This window comes from Manis javanica, chromosome 8, assembly GCF_040802235.1.
Source record: "Manis javanica isolate MJ-LG chromosome 8, MJ_LKY, whole genome shotgun sequence".
Lineage (NCBI taxonomy): Eukaryota > Metazoa > Chordata > Mammalia > Pholidota > Manidae > Manis > Manis javanica.
The window spans coordinates 115,599,369-115,622,468 of NC_133163.1; the positions used below are offsets into that span (position 1 = coordinate 115,599,369).

The following is a 23,100-nucleotide window of genomic DNA, read 5'->3' on the forward strand; positions in this document are numbered from 1 at the left end:
TGGGGAGTGGTTGGAGAACCACAAAGGGCAGTGCCCTGTCTTGTTCGTCTCTGCCACAATTTGCCAAGAAGCTCCCATATTCGCTGACCTATAAAACCCATGGAGAGAAATGATACACTCCAATTTTATAAGGAAACATTTTTGAAAAAAAAATTGATTTCCTTTTATGAAAACCATACTGAAAGTGTTTTATTTTGTTCAGGTAAATCAAATATTATATGCAACAGTATTTTTGTTAAGAACATTACCAATGGGATGTCACTGAGAAGTGAAAGGGTTATCTTGGTGGTGATGTTTTCTGTTTCCATACCTGGCCACTAGGAGCTGGTTTTAGCCATGACTGCATTTTACCTTTTGCACTAAAGCTTCTGTCCTTACAGGTGATGCTTTGGATATTGGGTGATTGGCGGATCTATCCATAGGGACATAGATTCATATGTGGATGTAGATCTGGATACAGATACAGCTGCAGCTAGAGATGAAGGCGTATAAGTGATGTTCTCTTGGGGAAAAATAATATGTTCCCACCCTTCTCTTCCTCTGCTCAGAAATGTGGATAAGAGCCAACTTGGACACATCAGGATGGCAGATCAACAAAGAGGAAGGGGCCTAGGTGCCTGGACAACCCTGTGGAGTAGGGTCACCGTTCCAGTCCTGGACTGTCTGCCTCTGGGTGGTCATAGGAGGGAGAAGTAAACTCCACTCTGCCCTGGTGCTGACCAATGTGTCAGACACACACGCCCCCCAGCAGACAGCAGGCTTCTTAAGGGTGGGCAGAGAGCCTTCCTCTTTCTCCCCAGAGCTCTGAGAACAGGGCCTCGCTTGTTTCAGTTCTGGTCTGCCCTGTATTGGCAGGTGACTGGGGCAAATGACCATTTCTATAAAATGGGACTAAGAAACATTGTCACAAGATTGCCATCAAGGTTAGTGGGATATTGTGTGGAAAACAGCCTTGTGCTAGCACATAACAGGAGCTAAATAATTGGTAGCTGTTATCAGCTATTAGTTTCAGAAATCAGATCCTGTCCCATCCCACTCTGCTTTAATCATTGCTCCCTATTTCCCTTAAGATAAAGTCTAAACTCTCTACCATGACCTGTAAAACACTTTATGCTAATCCTGTCTACCTCCCTAGTCTTATCACTCATGTTTTGAACAACACAGCCAGATGGAGTAGCTGTGGCCTCTCATCTTTCCCAGGGAGTTTTCCTAAGGTTGAAGTGAAAGGTAAGAAATGTGCTAAGTCCAAATGACCCTTGGAAATCCCTTCAACTGCCCGTAAGTACCGTGCCTAGACCTAGTACCCCTCGGTAAGTCCAGAACAATTTTCCTCCAGTGTAGAAACAGATGGCTACATCTCCAGTTGACATAGTACCTGGCTTGTGTTTTGGGGCCTCATGGACCAAAAAGATGTGACTTTAATCAGTGGAGTCACATTCAGAATTAAAAGTTCATGTGATGCTTATCTACTGTACTTTCAGTCCTTGTAACAAGTGCTGTCCTCTTACCTCCAAGCCTTTGCTCATGCTGTTCCTTCTACCCCCAATGCTCTTCCTGCCTCTCCCCCCACTTGACCTGGCCAATCCTTATTCCTCTCTCAGGCTTCTGTGCAGGTGCCACTTCCTGGAGAAGCCTTCCCTGACTTCCTTACACCCCCAGTCCTTGGGGGGAGCATATTCCCCAGGGACTCCGTGCTGGTGCAGCTGTGCTCCCACCGTGAATTACTGTGGCGATGCCCGTGGCCTGGGCAGCACTGGTGCACAGGGGGCGTCCAGTAAGTGCTTGGATGAGTGGTCCCCCTGGAAGCGGTCAGGGATGCCTTTGCTGCCATCAGCTGGCATTCTGGGAGGGCAGGCAGGGGACAGGGGCACTGGGGGGGCCCCTCTTTCCCCTTCCTCCCCCCAGACCCTTCCCCTGCCCAACAGGGCGCCACCGGCCTGTCCCACACCCTCTCTGCCGCCTGCCCAGTGACCTAATTATTGTTTTTTCTTCCAGCCCCGCGGAGGGGAAAACAGAAATTCCTGGTGGATGACACAGGCCCGGCGGCCGCCTGAGAGCCGAGCGCCGACCGGCCGGGCCGGCTTCGCTCGCCGCGAACCCGCCGCCCGCCCCGCCATTAGGGCCGCGGAACCGGTCATCAGGCTAAGTACAGGGGGGCGGCGGGCGGGCGGCCCGGGAAATTGCCGGTTCCCGGTGAGCCGCGGGGCCTGCGGGCGCCCCGAGTCTGGGGGCCCCGGGGGGGGGGCGGGCCGGGGTCCGGGGAGCCTGGGGGTCACGAGCGGCCCGAGGCCGGGTCGCCCGTCATTGCCACTGGGCGGCCCCTGCTGGGGAAGGAGCCGGGCCGCGGGCCGCTCGGGCGGCGGGAGGCGCCGGGCGCGGGGCGGGGCGGGGGACTCCCAGCGCTGGGCCCAGGGCGCGGCCCGCGGAGCGAGGCCAGGGCCCCGCACCGCCCGGAATCGCTGCCAGGGCCCGAGGGTGGGGTTGGGGTGGGGGTGGGGGAGGGGTCGCCTGACCCCCCCCCAGGGGGTCCCCTGTCCCCACCCTGCCCCACTCAGAAGGAGCGCTGGGTTTCTAGCCAGACCTCGTGGGGTCGCGTGCCCCACCCTGATGGACCGCTTAGTCTGCTCCTCACCACCTGTGGACCCTTGATGCTGGAGGGAGCCTCAGTTTCCCCATCCGTGAAATGGGTTAGCAACAGCTATGGCTGAATGAGATGTGTGTGACCCTCTCCTCCACACTCAGCACAGAGGGGCTGCCCTGTTTTCTTTCACTTGCTCAGCAAAATGACACTCAGTCATGCCTCTGTCAACAAATACTGATTACACACCTACTATGTGCCAGGCACAAGGTTAGGCTTTGGGGTTATAGTGATGGATATGACAGATAAAATCTAACATTCTCTGGGTGGACAGACAGTAACCACAAGATATTACAGTGTACACACTGTACAGAAGTGCACACATCTCACAAGATAGTGCTTCAGATGGTAATAGGTGTTGGGAAGGCGGGGGAAATAAAGGGGTAAGGGGAAAAGGCATTGCAGCAAGAGGGGTCGTTCTGTGTGAGACTCACTGGTCCTGGAAGGCAAGTCTCCAAAGTGTCCTTCATCTGAGACCTGACTGAAGTGTGTCAGTGAGCAAGGCAATTTTCCAGGGGAAGGCTTGTGGACAAAGCAGACAGCGGGTGCAAAGGCCCTAGATCTCCTCCACCACCCTGTGCTGGCAGAAATAATGTCTCTGGCTCCTGGCCTACTGAGGCACAAGGTCACCTTTTCTTCACCAGTCCTCAGGCAGGAAGCATGAAGAGCAGATGTGGAGTCAGACAAACCCGATTGTAAATTCTGGCCCTGTTACTCACCAGCTGTGTGACCTTGCACAAGTCACTTAATCTCTCTGGGTGGTAGCTCTTACATCTGTCAAATGAGAATAATGGTTTGTTCCTTATAGGTTTGTGGGAGGCTTCAGTGAGGTCACACTGGCATGTTGCAAGCCCAGACTCAGTCATATTTATGTGCTCAGATGAGTGGTCTTTGGATCCTTGGGAAGATCTCAGTTTCTTTTTCTGAAAATTAAGTCTACCTCTAACTTGGAGTGAAAAGTGGGCTTATGTTTTTCCTACCTTGGTGGTGATAGGGGCACCAGTAGTAGAACTGTGAGCAGCTCAGACAAACTGGAAGGTGGTACCTAGCTGGGGTCTGGCACTGGTCACCCTCTGGAACTCAGAGCCCCATCAGCAGGAAGAGAGAGAAGCAGCTGAACACAGTTCCCACCTGGACTGTCCAAGTCTCAGTCGGCATTTGGTGAGGTTCAGAAAGGAGACCTCCAGCAAGCCCAGATCAGGACAAAGCCGTGACCTTGGCAAAGTTCACATTTCATGTCTTCATTCTCTTCCCTCAGTTCCCTCTCCCTGCCTCCCTGGGTAAGCTTGCCCTTCCTTGGGCAAGGACAGGAGGTCATTCACTTCACTCACAGCCACGGGAGGATTTCAGTCCTTGCAGACAGTTCTAGCACACTACCTCATTTGACACAGGGGGAATCTGAAGCCCAGAGAGGATAGGACTTTGCCAGAGAACTTTGCCTGCTGAGTTATGAAAATGTATACCAGCAGATCTTTGATCTAGGGCTGTTTCTTCATTGTACTTCATGGCCAAGTTCTACCCATTTTAAAGAAGGAAGAAACTGAGGCCCAGAGACTTAATGTGAGTCAGTAAAGACTACCACCCCTGTTCCACACATTGAAGGTGGAGCAGCAAACCAGACGGCCTTCTGGAGCTCACATTCTAGGGTGGGGACAGGCAGTAAACTCATAGACACAAACTATTAGGTCAGATGGAGTTTCATTGAAAGGTGAGGGGTGGTGTGTGATGGGGATGCTCTTTTAGACTGGGTAATGGAGCAGAGGTCACAACCACGGGGAGTGTGCCCTGTGGAAGTGTGCTGCGGGAGACTGCTGAGAGAGGCGGCCCAAGGTGCAGAAATGAGGAGGCAGGAACAGGCTTGTCGTTTTCAGGGACTAGCAAGGAAGACAGTGGGGTGGGAGTGAGTGGGGAGGGAGGGGAAGGACAAGGAACTGGAGAGTAGAGGGGCAGAACGGCCTCCCCTGGCTGGCCTCTGACCCGCCTGACCCTGTCTCAGAGCCTGTGCTGCCCCTTTACCACCCCCAAGAATGAGTATCTATCCCCAAGAGCCCCTAGAGAGCCTCTTGTGGCCCCAGAGTTGCCCCAGTTACTCTGTGTCCGCCTCTGCTGGAGCTGTACCCTCCCAAGGTAGCCCGGACATCTGAGGAGTGAATTACAGAGCAGGCTGTCAGAGTCACCCCACTGCTTCCCTCTTTTTAGGCTCCCTCCACCTTTGCACCCCCTTCACCTGTTCTGAAAAGCAGGATTGAAAAGATCGCAAGAAAGCTGACCTCCCCTGAAAGCAATTTGCAGTCAGAAATTTATGGATTCCAGACCAGGCTCCACTACTTAGCAGTAGCTGGGATGAGCTACCTACACTCTCTGAACCTCTGTCTCCATATCTGCAAAACAGGGCTAAACATACTCACGCCTCAACAGCTGTGAAAGCAGGTGTATGCCCACCTCTGACAGCAGGTACACTCCTGGGTGCATGAGCCAGGGAAATGAATTTGCAGCTCCACAAGGCACTGACAGGTGTTCCTAGGGGTTGGTCATAACAGCCCCCAAATGGAATCAGTTCTGATGTCCACCAGCGGAAGAGTAGCTAAGTAAGCAATGGTGTCCATGTGCAACGGGATGCACACATCAGCACAAGAGAACTCCTGGCAGGTGCAACAACATGGAAGGATCTGACCTTTTGTGAGTGAAAGAAGCCAGGCACAAAGATAGGTCTATATGTGTTATTCCATTAGTAAGAAGTTCAAGAACAGGTAAAGCTTATCTATGGTGAGAGAGGCCAGGATAGCAGTTACCCTTGTTGGGTGCTGACTGGGAGGAGGCTTGAGGGATCTTCTGGCATGTCAGACGTGTTTTATATCATAATCTAGTTGTTGTCACATGGGTTTATGTGCATGTCAGAGTTCACTGGACTTCAGTTCCATGAACAACAGATGGGTGCATGTCGTGCTTTATGTAGTATTTCAATTAAAAGGCACAAAGGAAACCCCCGCACTGCCTGGACAGCTGGAGCAGAGGAAGTGAGAGCGAGAACACCAGCATGCCTCCTTGCAGTGGGCGCCTGCGGAGGTTCCTTGCTCCCCCAGTGGCTCCCTGAGGACCCAGGAGTGCCTTCTGGCCCCCAGGCCCCTGCCTGCCTGTCCCACCTGGACTGAGCATCACCTGCAGTCAGATGACACTTCGCTGTTAGAACTGAGGGATGGAATGGGACTGGACTGTTTTTTCTTTTTATTCCTTGATTATTTTTTTCTGTTGTTTTGTTTCATGATGAGAAAATTATAGCCTTTATCATTATTGAATGTGGCAACTAGCCGGAGCTCAGGTCCCTAGGCCTGGTGTGTGGTGGAGACCTGGATTGGGGGACACTCAGCTTTCTAGGCCTGGGACCTATGAGATGGCATGGAGAGTACCCACTCCCCTTGCAGATGGGCAAGATTCCCCAGAGAGGGGCCTGAGGACCCCAGGTTCACCTACCAATGGAGTGGCAGAGACCTGACCCCCGATACCTCTCATTGGCCCACATCCAAATGCCCCCGGGATCAATTGGCTGGGAACACCTTTACCACCTCCACCCTTCCACCCTGTCTCAGAGTCCAGAGAGGGGAGTGACTTCCCCATGACCACACAGGAAGCCTACAGCAGAGCCAGGCAAAGCCCTGGGTGGAGGGGCAGGCGGGAGGCTGAAGACCTGGGCCACCAGCTGGTCTTGCCCCTCGTGCCCATGGGAGCAAGGTCACTGCTGAGCAAAGGCTGGGATGTCTGCTCTGCAGGGGAGGAGCATCTACAGTGTTAATGGAGGGAGTACATTATGATCAACTCAGCATGGGGCAGGAGTGGGCTTCCCCGTGTGCGGCGAGCCCATCGTCTCGGCCCCTCCTCTCTCAGGGCCGCAGTCTAGGATCCACCTCCCCGTTGTGCCACTCTTTTTCTTGCTTCCCATAAAAATACCCAGACTGTGCCTGCTTTCAACCTGAGTGATCTTGGCCTGACTCCTGCTGTAACTAGGTGTGTGGCGGGGTGTCCTGGGGGAGAAATTCCAGAGGTGAAGGTGACCCAGCCCTGGACCAGCTGCGGGACTGGTCTGCTCTCCCTCACCTGCCTTCAGGTGTCAGGGTCAATGTCACCTCCTCAGGACGGCCTCCCCTGGCTGGCCTCTGCCCCCGCCAGACCTTGTCCCAGAGCCTGTGCTGCCCCTTTACCGCCCCCAAGAATGAGTATCTATCCCCAAGAGTCCCTAGAGAGCCTCTAGCCCAGCCCTCAGAGAGGGCCAGAGGCCTGCCCTTGGTCACACAGCAGGGACAGGACTCCCTGCAGCCCTGGGGCACCTGGCTCCCACGCTCTACTGAGTGTAAGGGCCTTATTCAGGTTGGTCAGCCCAGGGCAGATAGCCTCAGCCTTGGGTCCCACACTTCTTCTGGTTAAAGTGGGAGCCCAGTGTCCCTGTGCAGTCCTGGGGAGTGGGGCTACTGCTCTCAAGGGCACCTCCTCTGGTAATGCCTGCAGCCCTGACTCCTCACCTGAACTATGCTCAGTGTACATGGGGCCTGGCTCCAGAAATCCTATCCTCTGGGCCTTGGCAACCCCACAGAAGACTGGACCATCCCCAGGGCAGGGCCTGTGCCTCCTTCTCAGACTGGAGACTCCTTGCTCACGGGTACCTCAGGTCTCAGCTCTCTAGTCCTTTGGCACTGAGCCTCATTTCAGGACCCACAACACCCCCAAGAATGAGCAGGTACCCCCGCATACACCTCCTTCTCTAGCCTCTCTGTAGGCTGGGGGTGCAGGCCTGGGTCAGGTCAGGGCGGGTTGATCCTTCAGCCCCTGGGAGCTTCCTGGAACTCCTGTGCTCATGGACCATGTCTGTTTGTGCCTGTGTCCCCTGTGCCCCTGATAGAGCCTGACATAGAGTGGGCTCTTGTGACATGAAAGAGGTGACTCAGGGTATCTATCATTCAAGGGGCTCTAGGAAGAGAATCCAGGCCCCTTAGTCCCCATCCTCCCAACTTCCCAGGACTCACAATCTGAAATTCCATGGAGAGGGGCACATTCTTTGACAGTCTCTTCATGGGAATAAATCAGAGGGTTAGTTTACTCTGCTCTTGGGCCCAGAGGCCTCACAAACTTCTGAGAGTCAGACTGCAGATATGGGTGGGAAGGGGTCTGCCAGCCTGCTCCTCAGCCTCTAGTGGAGCAGCGCTGAGACCCCAGAGAGGGGGGTGACCTCTGGAGACAGTCTTGGGCTGCGGGGGCCCTTGGGGCCGGCGGGAACAGTGAGGCCTGTCTGGAAGGAAGCCTCTGACAGACACTTTATCAGGCCCTGTCGCCTGCGTTATCTGTGGCTTCTCAGCAAAGAAGGAGCCACAGTCCTCAGCCGTGCTCAGACCACTCCAGGCTTGGAACAAAGCAGCCGAGTCAGCTGGCCGCCCCATGGCTCTGCCGTCAGTCCCGTGGCTCACGTGGGCTGTTCAGCGGGGTGGCTAGCCCAGCCTGGCGACTGCCCGTCTGCTGGGACTCCCCCGCCGAGTCCTTGCCGCCACAGGGACCACCTCCCTGGGGCCTGTCTGCAGAATGGGGTGGGGCGCTGGGTCACCCCAGCCCCTCCAGGGCCCTGCTGAAATGTCAGCCACAAAGGAAGGGACACAGAGGGGCCTGTCTGGGAACAAGGGCCAAGTGTTGGCGTGGGATGATGGCCGGGGCTGGGCTGGTCAAATGTTTACTTGGAATGGTTCAAGTGGGCACCCTCAGGCCACGGGGGCAGCCAGGCGCCTGGCATGGGGCCCTCTGCCCACCACCACAGAGTACTACAAGGATTCAGAGCCACCCCACATGGGCCAGAATCCAAAGGCACCTAGAGGGGGCTGACAGACCCCCGAGGTCTTTGGCATGGTTATCCCCTCCTAGTCCCTGCCCACTAGAGGGAGAGCTGGGAGGGCAGATTCAGCCTTTCATTCTGGAAGCACCTGCTTCTTTGTCTTCCTGCAGAGAGCTACCATGTATGGTTGGGCAGGTTGTACACTGCAAAAGGACACCTTGCCACTGAAGCAACTGGACCTGGATCCTTGCAACTGGGCAGGGGGCCCCAGAGAATGCTTTTTTGCAAGGGTCTGCTAAGAAGGGGCACCTTTGTGTACTAGGCACTGGGGATGTTAAGATGGTGGCATGGTTCTTTTGTAGGTGCTCATATTCTGTTAGGAGTAGGGTTGCCAGATATATGAAAAGGACTTGAATTTCAGATGAACAGCAAATAATTTTTTCTTTATTGAAGTACAATTATTCCCATACAATATTGCAATGTGTAAGTTTCATGAGGGTTGGACAAGCTCTGGTCAAATCCAACCACCCACCAACACACCTCAGCACATGGGACGCTAGGGGTCATGGAGAAAACTGGGAGGCAGAAGAGTCCAGTGTGCCTGGAGAGGAATCCAAGCGGTACCGGGAAAGGTGGCGTGTGGACTTGGAGGCTGGGTGCTCTGAGCGAGATGGGGCGGCTGCAGGGTTTGAGCAGGGCCTCCCTCCGTGTGACAGGCTCCCTCTGGTGGCCGTGTCGAGAACAGGCTGGAGGAGCCGAGCTGAAGCAGGCGAGCTTGCGAGGTTATTGCAGCCATCCAGGCGGAGGACCCGGACACTGAGCGTGCAGCCGGGAGAAACGGCTGATTCTAGACGGCAGAACTTTTTGTTATGGAAAACATCAAGCTGTGCAAAAGTAGAAAAATTCAAGGAACTCCCAAGTCCCCATCACCCACTTCAACCCCCATCAGCTCATGGCCAGTTTTGTTTCACAGAAACCTTTTGCCCCAGCTGGATTATTTGGAACTAAATCCCTGATATCATGTTATTTCATCCATAAATATGCCAGTATGTATCGCTAAAAGATAAGACATATTTTGAAACAGCAGCCAAAGTCTTTGAGCTCCAAGATCTCAAGCAGCTATTAAGAGAGAGGGGGCCCTGTCCCCACAAAGCCCGTTGCTGTGCCTTTCCTCCCTGTTTCAGGATGATTTCTCCTAACACTTTCCAGTTTTTCCTCCCCTGGGGTGAGTCTCCTGCGGCCACCTCCCTGCACTCCGGGCTATATGCTCTCCTGGTGAGGTGCTCCTCAGGCTGGGGTCTCGGGACGGCTGCCCTGACTCGCCAGGAAGCTCTGCCTTCCCTGCAGACCTCGCAGAAGCTGCTCCTCTCTCTGGGCCCCCTGATAACAGGACTGCCCAGTGTCTGGCCCCAAGGCTCCCTAGGCCCTCCGAGGTGATTGCTCCCTGGGGACTTGGGAAATGCAGGCGCCCCAGGTGCAGGTGAGGGAGCCTCATGGGAAGTCACAGGGCGAGTCACAAGGACACAGAGTGGCAGCAAACCCTTGTGAAAGCAGGGAGGCTCTTTGCTTTCCCAAAGGCCACCCTTCTGGGAGGCAGCGGTCTGCCTCTAATGGTCTGGGGGACTTTGGTAAGGTCTCTTTCCCTCTCTGGGCCTCAGAAAGGAAGCAGTTTGTCATGCCCCCTCTCCTTTCCATTCTGCCCCCGTGAAGCCCTGGGATGGGTAGAGATGAGGGACAAAGCTGGAGAGGCTGCTGGGAACATGCTAACTTCTGAGCTGTGATGTGGGCCTAGTATCCCCAGAAGAGGAAGGCTGGGTACAGAGAAGTAAAGACACTTGACCAGGGCCCCCTAGTGTGTAGGCAGTGCAACCAGGACTTGAGTCCAAGGCCAAATGCTCAGCGTTGGTGCCCTGGTGCCCGCATGGTCTTTGAGGCCCTACCCGAGAGCAGGGTCCTGCTCAGCAGGCCCAATGATGCCAACACAATCCAGGCTCCAGGCGTCCTGTCACCTTGGAGCCTCCTGAAGCCTGGAGCTCCTCCCGTGGCACTGGGAGGCTGGTTTGCCTGCCCATTCAGCTCATTTTCACTCTGTGAGGCCTTCCCGAGGGCTGGGCTCAGTGAGCACTGGGCACACCAACACATTTCCCTCGCTGAATTCTCACAACAACTGAGCGAGGTGCTGTGCCTATTTTACAGATATGGACACTGATGCTCAGAGGGGGTGCAGTGACCTGCCCAAGGCCACACAGCTCTGCAGCGGTGGATGCAGGCATGAAACCAGAGTTCTCTGATTCCAGATGCTCCTTCCACTACATTGCAGGAATTAGAAGACAGCAGTAACATGTCCAATGACCCAATGCCATTTTGGTTGTCCTGGCTTCAGCATTCATTTTTGCAAATAACTCCTTTGTGTCATTTCACCTTTGTGATCACCCTGGATCTTTCTGATAACCATGGAAAGCCGGTATGACGAACATTCTGCTTTTATGGGTGAAGTGCCCTAGGTGCCCCTGGGCAGACTTTAGAAACTTCCCTAGTCTTCTCTAAGGCTTAAGTCACTCGGTTAAGCAGCCCGGAGATGCTTGCGTTCTTCTAGCGCCCCCTATAGCCCATCAGGGACATCGAATCGCTTGGCCCGATTATTTAAAAAGTTTTTCTTGAAAAGTTTTCTTTCCCTTTTTAACCTATTACCTCCCTCAAGTTTGCGTATCTGGGCCTTCCTCTCACAAGTCTGGATCCACCTTCTCCCTCCCTGCTTCACATATTTAACAATAGTTAAAACACGTTTGTAACTTTGTCTTCAAGAAACTAGGATAATTATAGAGGCTTAAGAAATGGGGGAGGTTGTTAAGCTGAGAACAAGAATGAGTTGGGTTTCCACCAACCTCGGGGGACTCTTTGGAGTGAGGTCTGTGTCTCCCCATCAGATTAGACTAGGAGGCCTCCAGGGAAGAGACTGTGAGGTCTCTCCCCCGGGCGGGGGGTCCCCACCAATGACTCAGGCGAGTGGTGGGGATGGCGTTCTGGGCTCAGCAGTTGTCACTTCAAATGGCTTATTTTGTTTCATCGCCCTCCTCCCCCACAATGACCAAATATTTCTGAAGCAAATCCCAGATGTCTTATCATTCATAAATATTTGATATTATCGCTAAAAGATAAGAATTCTTTTCCAAAAAAAGCACACTACCCTTAACACACTTAGAATCTGTGCCATATCACACTTACTGTCATCAAATATTTAGCCAGGACTCACATTTCCCTGATTGTCTCATGAATGTCATTTTTTTTTTTTTTTTTTACAACTTGCTTGAGTCAGGATGAAATAAAGTCCACACACTGTGACTGGTATATGTGTCTTTAAGGTACTTTGCTTGGAAATCATTTGTAATAGCTTTTCTCTTTGTGATTCAATCACTAACTCAACACATAGATTTATTTGCTTCATTTTGCTTTGGTTTTTATGAATTTATTTAAAAATTTAAAATGTTATTTATGGCTCCAAAGTCTATCATACAAAATATATTCAGGAAGGTCTAACTTTTTATTTGTGTTCCCTTTACCCAACTCCCCTCCTCCCTATAATTGTTAATTTTTAAAAAATCATGCATTCTCCTTACATTATACATGTATGCTTTATACAATACATACACGTATGTATACACATATTCGGATCCCTCCCTCCTCTTCTTAGATAAAGGTTAGCATACAATCATGCTTTCCTCCACCTTGCATCATCCATCCTACCGTCTTCCCCACAGCCATCTGTCCAGATCTCCCCACAGCAGCCTATCCAGGTCTTCCTTGTTCATTACAGCCGAATCCTGCACTGTGCTGATAACCCCAGCCCCTGTTGATGGACATTTTCCTTGTTTCCAGTCTTTTGCTGATACAAATAGAGTTGTGATAAAAAGCCTGTGCTTCCATCTTTTAGTATACCTGCCGGCGTAGATTCCCAGCAATAGGGTTCCTGAGTCACGGGTTGAATAAACAGGCAATTTTGCCAGCTTTTGTCAAATTCTCCTGCAAATGGATTGCACCAATATGCATTCCCATCAGCTACCAGGGAGTGCTTATTCCCCCGCAGCCTCCCCGGCAGAATGCATTGCCAAACTTTTGGATTTTTACCAATCTGACAGGTGGGAAATGATACCTCCAGTAGTTGCAATTTGCATTTCTTTTATTTGAATGATGTTGATCATGTTTCCTATGGTCGGGGCTATTTGCATTTCTTTATCTGTGAATTGTTTGGTAATAGTTTTAGCCCATTTTTCTAGAAGGTTGCTGTTTTTTTCCCCCTCTCTTAGAAGTTCTTCAAAAATTAGAGACCTGAATCCCTTGTCTGTGATAAAAGTTCAGATATTTTCCCAGCTGGTCATTTGTCCTATTTGTTTGTTGAGTTATTCATTTTTTTTTCTCTGTCTCAAGCCACAGGACTCTGGGGATACCCAGTTGTGAACAGGGTGGCCCTGAGGGGCTGAGCCACCAGGTGCCCAAGATAGATTCACCGATCCTGGACACCTGCCCCTCAGCTCCTTCCTGCGCTGTCCTGTCTGCCCCCGGCCCCCTCTCCTGCCACCCAGAGACTACCCTTCTGCATCCCGCCCTGCTCAGGCCCTCAGTGTCTCCCAGTCTGGGCTCGGTGAGGGCCAGAGATGAGCTGACTATCTCTGTCTCCCCGACTCCCCACACGCCTGACACCTGGTGGGTGAGGGAGGGAATGAATGGACGGAGGAATCTTGAGAGGGTAAGGCAGCCTCTGAGCTTGGGAAGCCCAGTCACAGGGACGCTTCGGGAGCAACGTGTCTTTGCTCCTCAGACCTAAATGGGGTCAGAACTGGTACTCTTAAATTGCAAACAGACAACATATATGATGGCTGCTTCATTTCGTAATTTTAAAAAATGCCTGCTTATTGTAGAAGATGGGGAAATTACAGTGCTACAAAGAAGGAAATAGAAAAAACCTGTTGCCCAGAGTAAACAGCTATGAACATTTTGGTGTATGTTCATTCAACATTCTTTTTTTTTTCATATTTTGTTTTTATATATTTTATTTTACATATACATGCACCCCACCTTAACATTATAACCTATTTCCTCATGGCATTAAACTTCAGCGTATCATCATGATGTTAAGTGATCATGTAAAATGCCGCAAACTGGGTATATCACATCTTACCACTTGGCCTCTCTGTTCCTCTGTGTCCTCATCTGTAAAATGGAGATAAGAGCGTCCTTCCTAAATTCCTTGTAAGGGGTTCTTGTGGTTATATGCATGGTAAGCACTCACTGAGGGTTAGACATTGTCATTAATATTACTATTATGTCTTAATTGTTGATATTTAAATTCTAAGTTTATTCTATTGCAAATAATGAACCTCTCTGCTCAGGGAAGTTTTGTGGGGGACATCAGAAAGGGTGTGGTACCCCCACCCCCAAACTAAGTTCAACAGTGACTAAGTGAGCAAGGTGTGCTGGAGAGACCCCTGGGCTGAGAGTTAGGACAGCAGGCATTTGTCCCTGGAAGGCTGGGCCGAGGGCCATTCAGGCAGGCGGGGCAGCATTGGGAACCTGAGGGCCCCGGCCTTCTCATGTGCTTGGCTGGGCAGCAATTCTTGTCCCTTCTTATCAATGGGGCAATTGTGGCCCAGGAAAGGAAAGCGGCTTGTCTGATGGCAGGGGTGAGAACCAGCTTTGCATGCACGTCCGTGAGCCCCTGCCTACCCAAGCCGCAGCTGCCTGCAGGACAACCTAACGTGTCCCAGGAGGTTGGGATCAGACTCAGCTCTGTTGGCCTCCAAGTCTTCTCCCTGAGGTTCCCCAAATACAGACCCTCAGGCTGGTGATGCAGGTCTCCCAAGGCCCCACCCTAACCTCCCAGCCCTTCAGTCCACACAAAGGCTGGAAAACCAAGGGTCTATTCCAAGTTACCATCCAGAACACATAATTAGGCTATAGCCTGCCCTGTGTTTATTTTTTAAATGGAGTGTGACCAGGACATCCAGTGCTTCTGCTGTGAGGGAGGAGCCTGAGGAGAACCAGGAAGGGGTTGGGGGCTTGAGCAGCATGGGGGCTTCGGGCCTTAAAGGCCAAGCCAGCCTGAGACAGGCACTGAGAAGCAAAATTTGAGGGTTCCTGAAAGTTCTCCAAAATCTCCCCTGCTGCCTATTACAATTCAAGTTCCACCATTAAAACTGATTCTGTAGTATCTCAAAGGCTTTCTAAGCATAAAAAAAACACAAATTAATGATTCTCGGAAGGGGACACCTGCACCTTTTATGGTCTGAGCTCTAGAGCACTCTCTGCAATGGCAGCCTCCTGGTTGCGTCAGTCCAAACGCTTCTGTGTAATTCTCTCTTCCACATTCTGCGGAGCTCCCCCTGCCCCGATGTTTACGTAAGGTAGTCTAAGGAACAGGAGACGGCAGCTCCACACTGCTGCAAGGTCCACACTCCTGGCCTTATGAATGTTCTACTAACAGGAACTGACATTTCTCCGAAGGGCTGTTGTAAGTCAGACGTCAGAGTCAAACATCTGGGTGGAAAGGGATCTCAGAGGAGTCTATGCCATTCCTCTTGTGGGGCAGAAAGAGTGGGGAGGGACCCAGCCATAATGGTTGGTGGCAGAGCTTGCACTAGAGCGCAGGTTTGATTCCAGCCCCAACTCTCAGGGGCCATTTTGCCATTTTGTGCCCCTGCATCAAAGAGCAGCGAGGAGACATTCAGCAGCAGCTGTTGGGAGCAGGGGCAGGCTCGGAGCCAGGCACCGGGGTGCGATGACAGACTCACAGTCCCCACCCTTGAGGGGTTCCCACGGGCTGTGATTGGGAGCAGGGACTCATCCGAATCAGGGTGGGTGGAGGGCTGGCAAGGGTCCATCCAGAGAGCTTTGGAGAACAGGATGGAGAGAGAAAGATAGGAAAGTTTCCAGAAGGAATTACATGGGAGTTTGAAGGGTGAATGGGACCGGTTACCAGGAGAGGCAGAGGAGGTGTGTTCCAGGGATGGGGAAAGGCAAGGGGACAGTCCTGGGAAAAAGAGGCAGGTTTCTCCTGCTCCCAGGCTGGGGTGAGCTCCCCGGGCTGTAGCCAGAACCCTAGGGTCCAGTGCAGATCTCCCTCCCACCTCAGAGCCCAACGATGGAATCTATAACCCTTAAGTGGGCATATTTACACAGAGATTTGTTGGACACGGTGGATTTTAATCTAAAGGAACAATCCTCTAACAGGGGAGAGGCAGGCATCGTGACAGACGGCGAGGAAACCCTTTCTGGAGCAGTGGTGGGGTAAGTGCTGTGTGTGCTGGCATGGGGACAGGGTGGGTGACTCTGTCTTACTTGTGTTGACTTTCAAATTGCAGTTTAAGAGCCATGCTCTCGTGTCCAGCTGCTGAGGTGACTACTGCCTCCTCCATCATCTTGACCACGTCACCCTGCCCTCTGGGCCTCAGTTTCCCCACATGTAAAGTGAGGCCGCTGACTCTGGACTATGGCCTGGGGCCTGTCTTAAGCCCAGGCTCTTGTTCTCACGTTGCCTGGATGGCAGAGGCGCCCTCTGGTGGCCAACACTGGACAGGCTCGGCTTGCTCATGCACATTGAGAGCATTCTTCCTCTGTTTAAAATCTCATCCCTGTTGCTCCTCTGTTGACAGAGTAAATATCAAACTCCTGGCCAGGGCATTTAGGGCTCTCCAGAAACGGATGCCTGATTGGTACCAATCGCCCTATGGCCTCATTTTTCATTCTTGTCCTTTCCTATTCCACACCAGGCAAACTAATTGATCCTTTCCCATCTCCTAGCCTCTGCTCTTGCTGTTTCTTTTCCCCAGTGTCCTACCCTTTCCTTTAGTCTCTATAGCATCTTTCAAGACAGTTAAATACTATTTCCTCCAGGAAGACTTCCAGGATTTTTCCACTTGGGTCCAAGATCTCCTTCCTCTGAACTTCCTGGTAACTTTGTCTACAGATGTCTCTTGGAACACAGAGAGTTCATGTTTACCCACGTAACTCCCTTTACTGAGGACTGGCTCCAGGTCTGCTTTGTATCTGAGTCTTTCCAAAGGCGGAGCCCTCACCGCTGGCATCTGGGCGGAGCAGTGGGGCAGTAACTCCCGCTCTTCCCGTCTACCTCCTCTGAGCCAGTAGGGGCTGCCCTTGTGAAAGGAGGTCTGGCAGTAGAAGAGAAGGACATGAGCTTTAGCCCAGCCAGATTCCTATTGAACCCTGCCCCTCAGCAGGCATAGACCTGCTCAGCACACAGGCTCCAGCTGCTGAGCTGAGTGTGAGAGGTTGGTCTCTGGGTGCCCAGAATGAAGGGCCAGAGTGAGATCACTGTCCAGCTCATTCCTTTAGGGACATAAGTAAATAGCTGCAGCCCTAACAGTAGTATCTCCGGGTATTTGTGGAAGTCTGCTACTGTCAGCTCTACGCTCTGTAACATGAAATTCTCACTCAGCCCATTTATAGATGAGAACACAGGGGATCAGAGAGGCTAAGTAACTTGCTTAAGGTCACACAGCTCTGTGAGGGGACGCTCAAATGCAGTCCCTCTTTCCAAGCATCTCCAAATCCTGTGCAGTTTCTGGAATACTCTGCTATCACTGTGCCTTGCACATAGTAGATGCTTGATGAATTCCTGGATAATAAAACACAGACATAAATATATATATAGAATATATAACTAGCCCTTTCCCTTAGTATTCCAGTCTGCCTCAGGCATACGTGGGGAGAGTCTCAGAGCTGGGACTGTCTGAGAGGAAAAGGTTCTGGGTGCTGAAGGGGGAGGTGGTGCCCAGGTCACAGGACCAGAGGGTGCATTTCCTCAGTTTGGGTGTTAGGGAGTAATGGGCACTGGGCTTGGTGAGCACTGGCATCAGCTGGTCCACTGTTCCAGTTGATGTGTGGCTCACAAATGTCCCATAACTTCAGGAGCTAGAGTCTGTCTGAGAAGCAGACACCAAGGCAGGGTTAGATGTGCAGGAGGTTGATTAGAGGACGTCTGTGAGGGAAAAGGAGGAAGGAGCTGTGCAGGCTGAGGGAGCCTCAGACCAGGATGCTGATCTGAGCAGGGGGAAGGGGGAAGGTGGGGAAGGAAGGCAGGCTGAGGGGGAGCATTTTTGACTATAGCGCAGTTCTAAGAAAGTTCGGCAGGGTTAATGGGGAGTCTGGCCAAGGATCCTCCCCCAGGAATGGCCCTCCTTTATATTCCTGCTGTGATCGGTCACTGCCTTGTGGGAAGAGGGGCTTCTGCAGGCTCAGGACGCAGCGGTGTGCTTAACGAAGAGCGGGGTTGTGGCTGTTGGCGAGGAAGCCCTTTCTGAAGTAGTGGTGGTGTGAACGCTGTGAGTGCTGGTGTGGCTCGGGGAGGGCCTCTTTCTCAGTCTTCATTCTGCTAATTTCAACCTGTAGCTAGTTTAAGAACCATGTGCTCATGTCTGGTTGTGGAGGTGGCCACTCCCTCACTCCATCCCCTTGACCATCGTCACCCCACTCTCTCAGCCTCAGTTTGCCCATGTGTAAAATAAGAGGTGGACTTCCTTGTCTTTAAGACCCAGAGCCCAGTCGCTGAAGCCATTGGTTAATTATGCTCCCCAGTGAGAGATATGAGAGGAGTATTTTTGTAGCCACCACTGGCCACCGGCATCTCAGGACCTCCTCTCACCAGCCTGGCCTGGAGGACCCGCGTCCTGGAGGCCTCCCTAAGCCTGAGAGAAGCTGACTGGCCCAGCCTGGGTCAGTGTCCAGCTCTGGTCCAATTAGCTAAAGCCGGAGGGTGTGGCCACTTGTGGGGCTGCCCATTCCTCGGGGCCTGAGAGTGGGCTCTCAGGAGCGCAGGGAGCCCCATGGGCTATGGGCGTTGGTGGAGGAGATGGGGTAGTGTGAGGTGTAGGGGGCACTTTCTTGCTGAATGTGTCCTCTCAGCGTGACACACCATCATGAGTCCAGGAGCTGGACTCTCCTCTATCTCAGTGCTGGGGTGTGCACACTGCCTGGCCCCGAGGAGTGTCTTGGCCGGCCTCCCTGCGTGAAAGGCTGTGTCACCCTGAAAGGCTGACCTCTGTGGGCCGGCTCAGGCACTATGCCTGCACCATGGCTGCCACCCCAGGGCAAGATCCGTCTTCCCATTAGCCTGGAAGCTCCTGGTAGGTAGAGACCATTGTAGTTAATTAGGCCGGGCTCTGGTACTGGGTTTGGGTCTGGCTCTGCTACTAATTCCAGCAAGTTCCTCCCTCTTCCAGCCTCAAGTTTCTTCATCTGTACAGTGGGTGGTATCACACTGGGCTGGTGGGCAATAAGCTGTGTGATACGGAGGTTTGGGGCTCAACTTTCAAGCTGACTTGAATCCAGCTTGTCCAGTGACTTGCTGTGTGATTTCGCTCAAGGTAATCTTTGGAACCTCAATTTCCCCATTTATAAAATAAGTAAAAGAAGAACTTCTCTTTTGCTTCCAAAAAGAGCATGTAAGAGTTCATTAGCAGAATACACGGAGAGCTCTGCGGGCAGCGTCTGGCGCCACATCGTTGTGATGGGGCTGTGCTGTGCGACACGCTGCTCGGCACCCTCATTCCTCTTTCCTCCTCCCTCTTTCCTCCCCTGCAGGCTCCTGGCAATGGACCAGGCAGTGGCCAATGTCTGGCCCACACCGGGGACTTAGCCACACATGAAGACGGGCAATGCGTTGCAGAACTGCCTGGGTGGCCTCAGCCTCACCCATTCAGCGTTATGAGCGTGCACTGCCTGGCAGGTGAGCCCCTGCCTGAGGGGTTCCCAGGCACTTGCACACAGGGCGGGCGTGTCCTGCCATGTCACTGTAGGCTTGCGCGGAACCTGCCTCGGTGCCTGGATATCTGGATTTCAGTTCAGTCTTTGCTTTACTACTCACTCCTTTTGTGTGCCCCCAAACTAAATCAAGATGCCGTGAGCTGTGGAGGGTGGAGACTCATAGGAGAAGTGAGAGGAGAGAATCGTCCCCTAGTTAGGTCTGAGATCCGAGCATGAAGAGGGGATGGGCCCTGGCGCAGCCAAGGGGGTGGGAGGAGCCTGGACCTCCTTGGGTCTGGACAGGTACTGGAGTGGAATCAAAGTCACCCAGTGGGCCCGGGCCATGAAGATGGGCCTGATGTGGCCTCACAGAGCCCCCAGGAGCAGCAGAAGGCCCCTGGGTGAGCAAGAGGGTTCCCCTCCACAGGAGTGGGGTGAACTCAGGAGCATGTTTCTGATGTGCCCAAGAGTGTAGCACAGAGGGCAGGACCTGGAGAGGCTGAGGTGGAGGCCCTGTGTGGTCAGTGGCCACCAATGTCCTATGTCCAGACAGCTCAGAGGAGGACAGCAAGACAGATGACCAAGGACTAGATTTTCCTAATGCTCCCCCCCCACCTTAGTGCTACATATTCCCCACCTCCACCCAAGAATTGAGAAGTAGTCCTGCCTAAAATTCAGTGACCACCGTCCAAGTGAAATAGGGCTCAAAATAGAAATACAATCCAGTTAAGAAAGGAAAGTTCTATTTCTCATATACCTTAGTTTGTAGGCTGAGATTCATACCTGCCACTCACAGATAAAGGGGACATCATACAGGTTCATACAGGTGAGAAAAGATGGCTTTCAAAGAGACTTAAGCTAACATTAGTCTTTACATCTGCAATACTGGATAACAAAACTTCAACAGACCTATTAGGGGAGAGATTTGTGATCCAAGAGTCTTCATCCAGTCAAGATACCACTAATTATTTCAGGGCATCTTGGGGTCACATGAAACCTGAACAAAATACTCAGACCAAATAAAAACTGGATTAGAAGGGAGATCACAAGATAGAGGATGAAAAAGTATACAGGAAACAAGAGGAAGGAATGGCTCTAGTTAAATCTAGATGAACGACGACTTGATCATTTGTAGTCTTAAGTAGGGATTCTTGAAACAAAGAAAGCCACGGTGTAAGGGAAAAGGCTATTTAAGAGTCAGAAATGAAAGAATTGAAGTTTGCATTATCCCCAGTATGGTAGCCACTAATCATATCTGGCTCCTTGTGCTTAAATTAATTAAAGTTAAATAAAATCAAATATTCAGTTTCTCTGTTGCTTTAGCCACTTTTCAAGTGTTCAGGGGCTATGCATGGCTAGTGACTACTGTATTGGGCAAAGCAGATATAGAACATTTCCATCATGGCAGAAAGTTCTTTTGGACAGCACTGATCTAAATGATCAGCATACCCTTGGGAGAGAAAGGACATTTTAGAGAGTAGAAATTAAAGTATTCTAAGATCTTCCAAAATGATAGAAGAGAAAGGAACAAGCAAAACCGGCAGCAAAATTGAAAGGCAGAGTTGAATTTCTCAATAAGCAAGTGATGATGGATGGTGGTGATAGGATTTGAAATAAGGAATACAGAAAAACTTGACCAGGCCAAGAGACGAAAGGGATAAAGAGGGAGAAAAATTTCATCAGTAGCAAATATGCACTTAGGCAGGAAAAACAGAAGTTCATTGGCTGTCACAATAAGCGTGATCAAGATGAACTCCCTATCAGAAGTCAAAGACATGATTTCCCATAAATCTCTGCTGAAATATCCCCTGGACAGATCACCTAAACTGTTGGATATCTTAAAAAATGTATTTTTAACAACATAGCTTATATGACAGAAAATAAGGGAAATGTCAGTGTTCAGAGGCATCAAGAAATACTGAGTCCATAGAGCCAGCATTTGCCCAAAGGTTATCTGCCTCTGGTGACCCAAGGTCTGGGTTTAACAGGCAACACAGTTCTGGGCACAGAAGATAATTCCTGAGGCCCAGTCAAGGTGGAAATAGGTTAGAAGAACCGCTGCATAAAGCTAGGACCCTGGAGTGCTAGTTAACGAGGGGAGAAGAGTGCAGAAATGTGTCTATCACTTCACTGGAGTTGGAGCAGAGGAAAGAAGGGTCTTCCCTGGGAATTTCTAGGACAAGCCCAATTTCAAATGGGTGTGGTGCCAGAATTCATCCTGCCTATACTTTCCCCTTTGCTTCTCTCCTCAAAACACAACACAAAACAAAACAGAATAACAACAACAAAACTAAACAGGCAGTTCAAAGTGCTCCCCAGATGTCTGGTGAAGTGATTGCAGATGCTCCCTGGAGGAACACCCTTTATATCTAGGCTTCAAAGAATTCTCACAGACAAACGTCCAAGGAACAAGAGGTCATATTGAAAAAAAAAAATCATTAAGCAGAAGAGGAAATAAGCTACATGAAATGAGAGTCAGCAGAAACAATATCGCTGAATCAGACCAATGAGTAGAGATATTGGAATTATCTGTTATAGAAGTTAAAATAACTATGTGTGGTTTGCTTGAAGAAATTGAATAAGTGATTAAATGTATGACATAAGAATGAGAGTATCAAAAGTGATCAGATGAATTTGAAAAAGAACCAAATAGAATTTCTAGAAATGATAATTATAATGGAAATTAAATCCAATGGATGAGGACTGGTTCTAGGAAAAATGGAGTAAACACATTCTATCTTGTCTCCTACTGAATGTGATTATAAACTGTATGGAACATATGGACCAGCTTACCTGAGGACTTGAAAAGTAACTAGTAGCCCATAGATTGGGGAAGGAAATAAGAATTTGAAGTACAACTGAACTGGGATCAATTTCTCATTTCTTTCCCTTCCAGTTTTGCCTGGCCTGCACTCAAAGACAGCCTGAAACTGGAAGGACACACCAAGTGCAGGTAGAAAGAGCTAGAAAAGAGCAGATAGAGCTCTCTTGCTGGTCTGAAGAGCAGGAAAGAAGCTCCTAAGGATCAGAGGGAGTGGGAAGTATTTTTTCTTTGCCTCCTTCATCTCCCATCCCAGCCTCCAAGCAATCTTGCACCAGTGACAGGTGGCAATAGTGGTTTGAACATGAGCCAAGTAGGTTAAACATTTTTGAGGGAAAGAAAGTCTGTCTACCAGAAGATCTGTGAACATAAAAGCATGGGCGAATTCTTGTTGCTTTTTTTCCCTTCCCTGTCTTCCCATTGCTTAACCCCAGACACAGATGCACTCGTAAGGAGTGCATAGCAGAGCTGGCAAATTAAAGCCCTGGGCTGGGAGACTGGGGAGGAAGGCCCCAGGGAGCCAGAAAGTGTTGGAGGTAATTGTGGAGAGGAGAGAGGAAGAGAAGAGAGCCATTTCATAAATGTGTGTAAGAACTTCTAGAATCACCTCCAAACTGTGGTTGCATGGATCTGATCCTAAACAGAGTCTGAAAGGTTTTAAGAACTGAGCTATGAGGCAGACTGCAACCCAGATCTCAGACAGGCCACTGGTGTTGCACATACAGGACAAATTTGAATAGCCCTGCAAAAAGCTTTGAAAAACTTGACTGATATTGGAGCCAGAGCCCATAGAAAGTGAGTTGAAACTTACAGCCTGAACCTAGCCTAGGCTTACTGTCTGTTAATATATATATTTTTAAAAATCAACATTCTCTTTACTACTTAAACAAAACCCAGAGTTGGATAACATGATGTGCAAAATGTCCAGGAAATAATCTAAAATGACTTGGTGTATGAAGAACTAGAAAAATCTCATTGCACAGTAAAAAGGCAATCAATAGATGTCAATCCTGAGAGAACGTGGAAATTGAAATTATCAAAACTTTAAAGTGCCTATTATAACTCTAAGAAGTAAGG

The 23,100-nt window shown here is 50.8% G+C and overlaps 1 long non-coding RNA gene across 1 annotated transcript in view; it reads left to right on the forward strand.

Moving 5' to 3' along the window:
* Positions 1-1,621: 1,621 nt before the first annotated feature.
* The window catches only part of LOC140843191 (uncharacterized), a 31,801-nt gene continuing 10,322 nt past the window's right edge, over positions 1,622-23,100 (forward strand). The window contains exons 1-2 of the long non-coding RNA XR_012120747.1: positions 1,622-1,774; positions 1,996-19,185. This is a non-coding gene — a long non-coding RNA (uncharacterized lncRNA). The remainder of the gene's footprint in view (positions 1,775-1,995; positions 19,186-23,100) is intronic.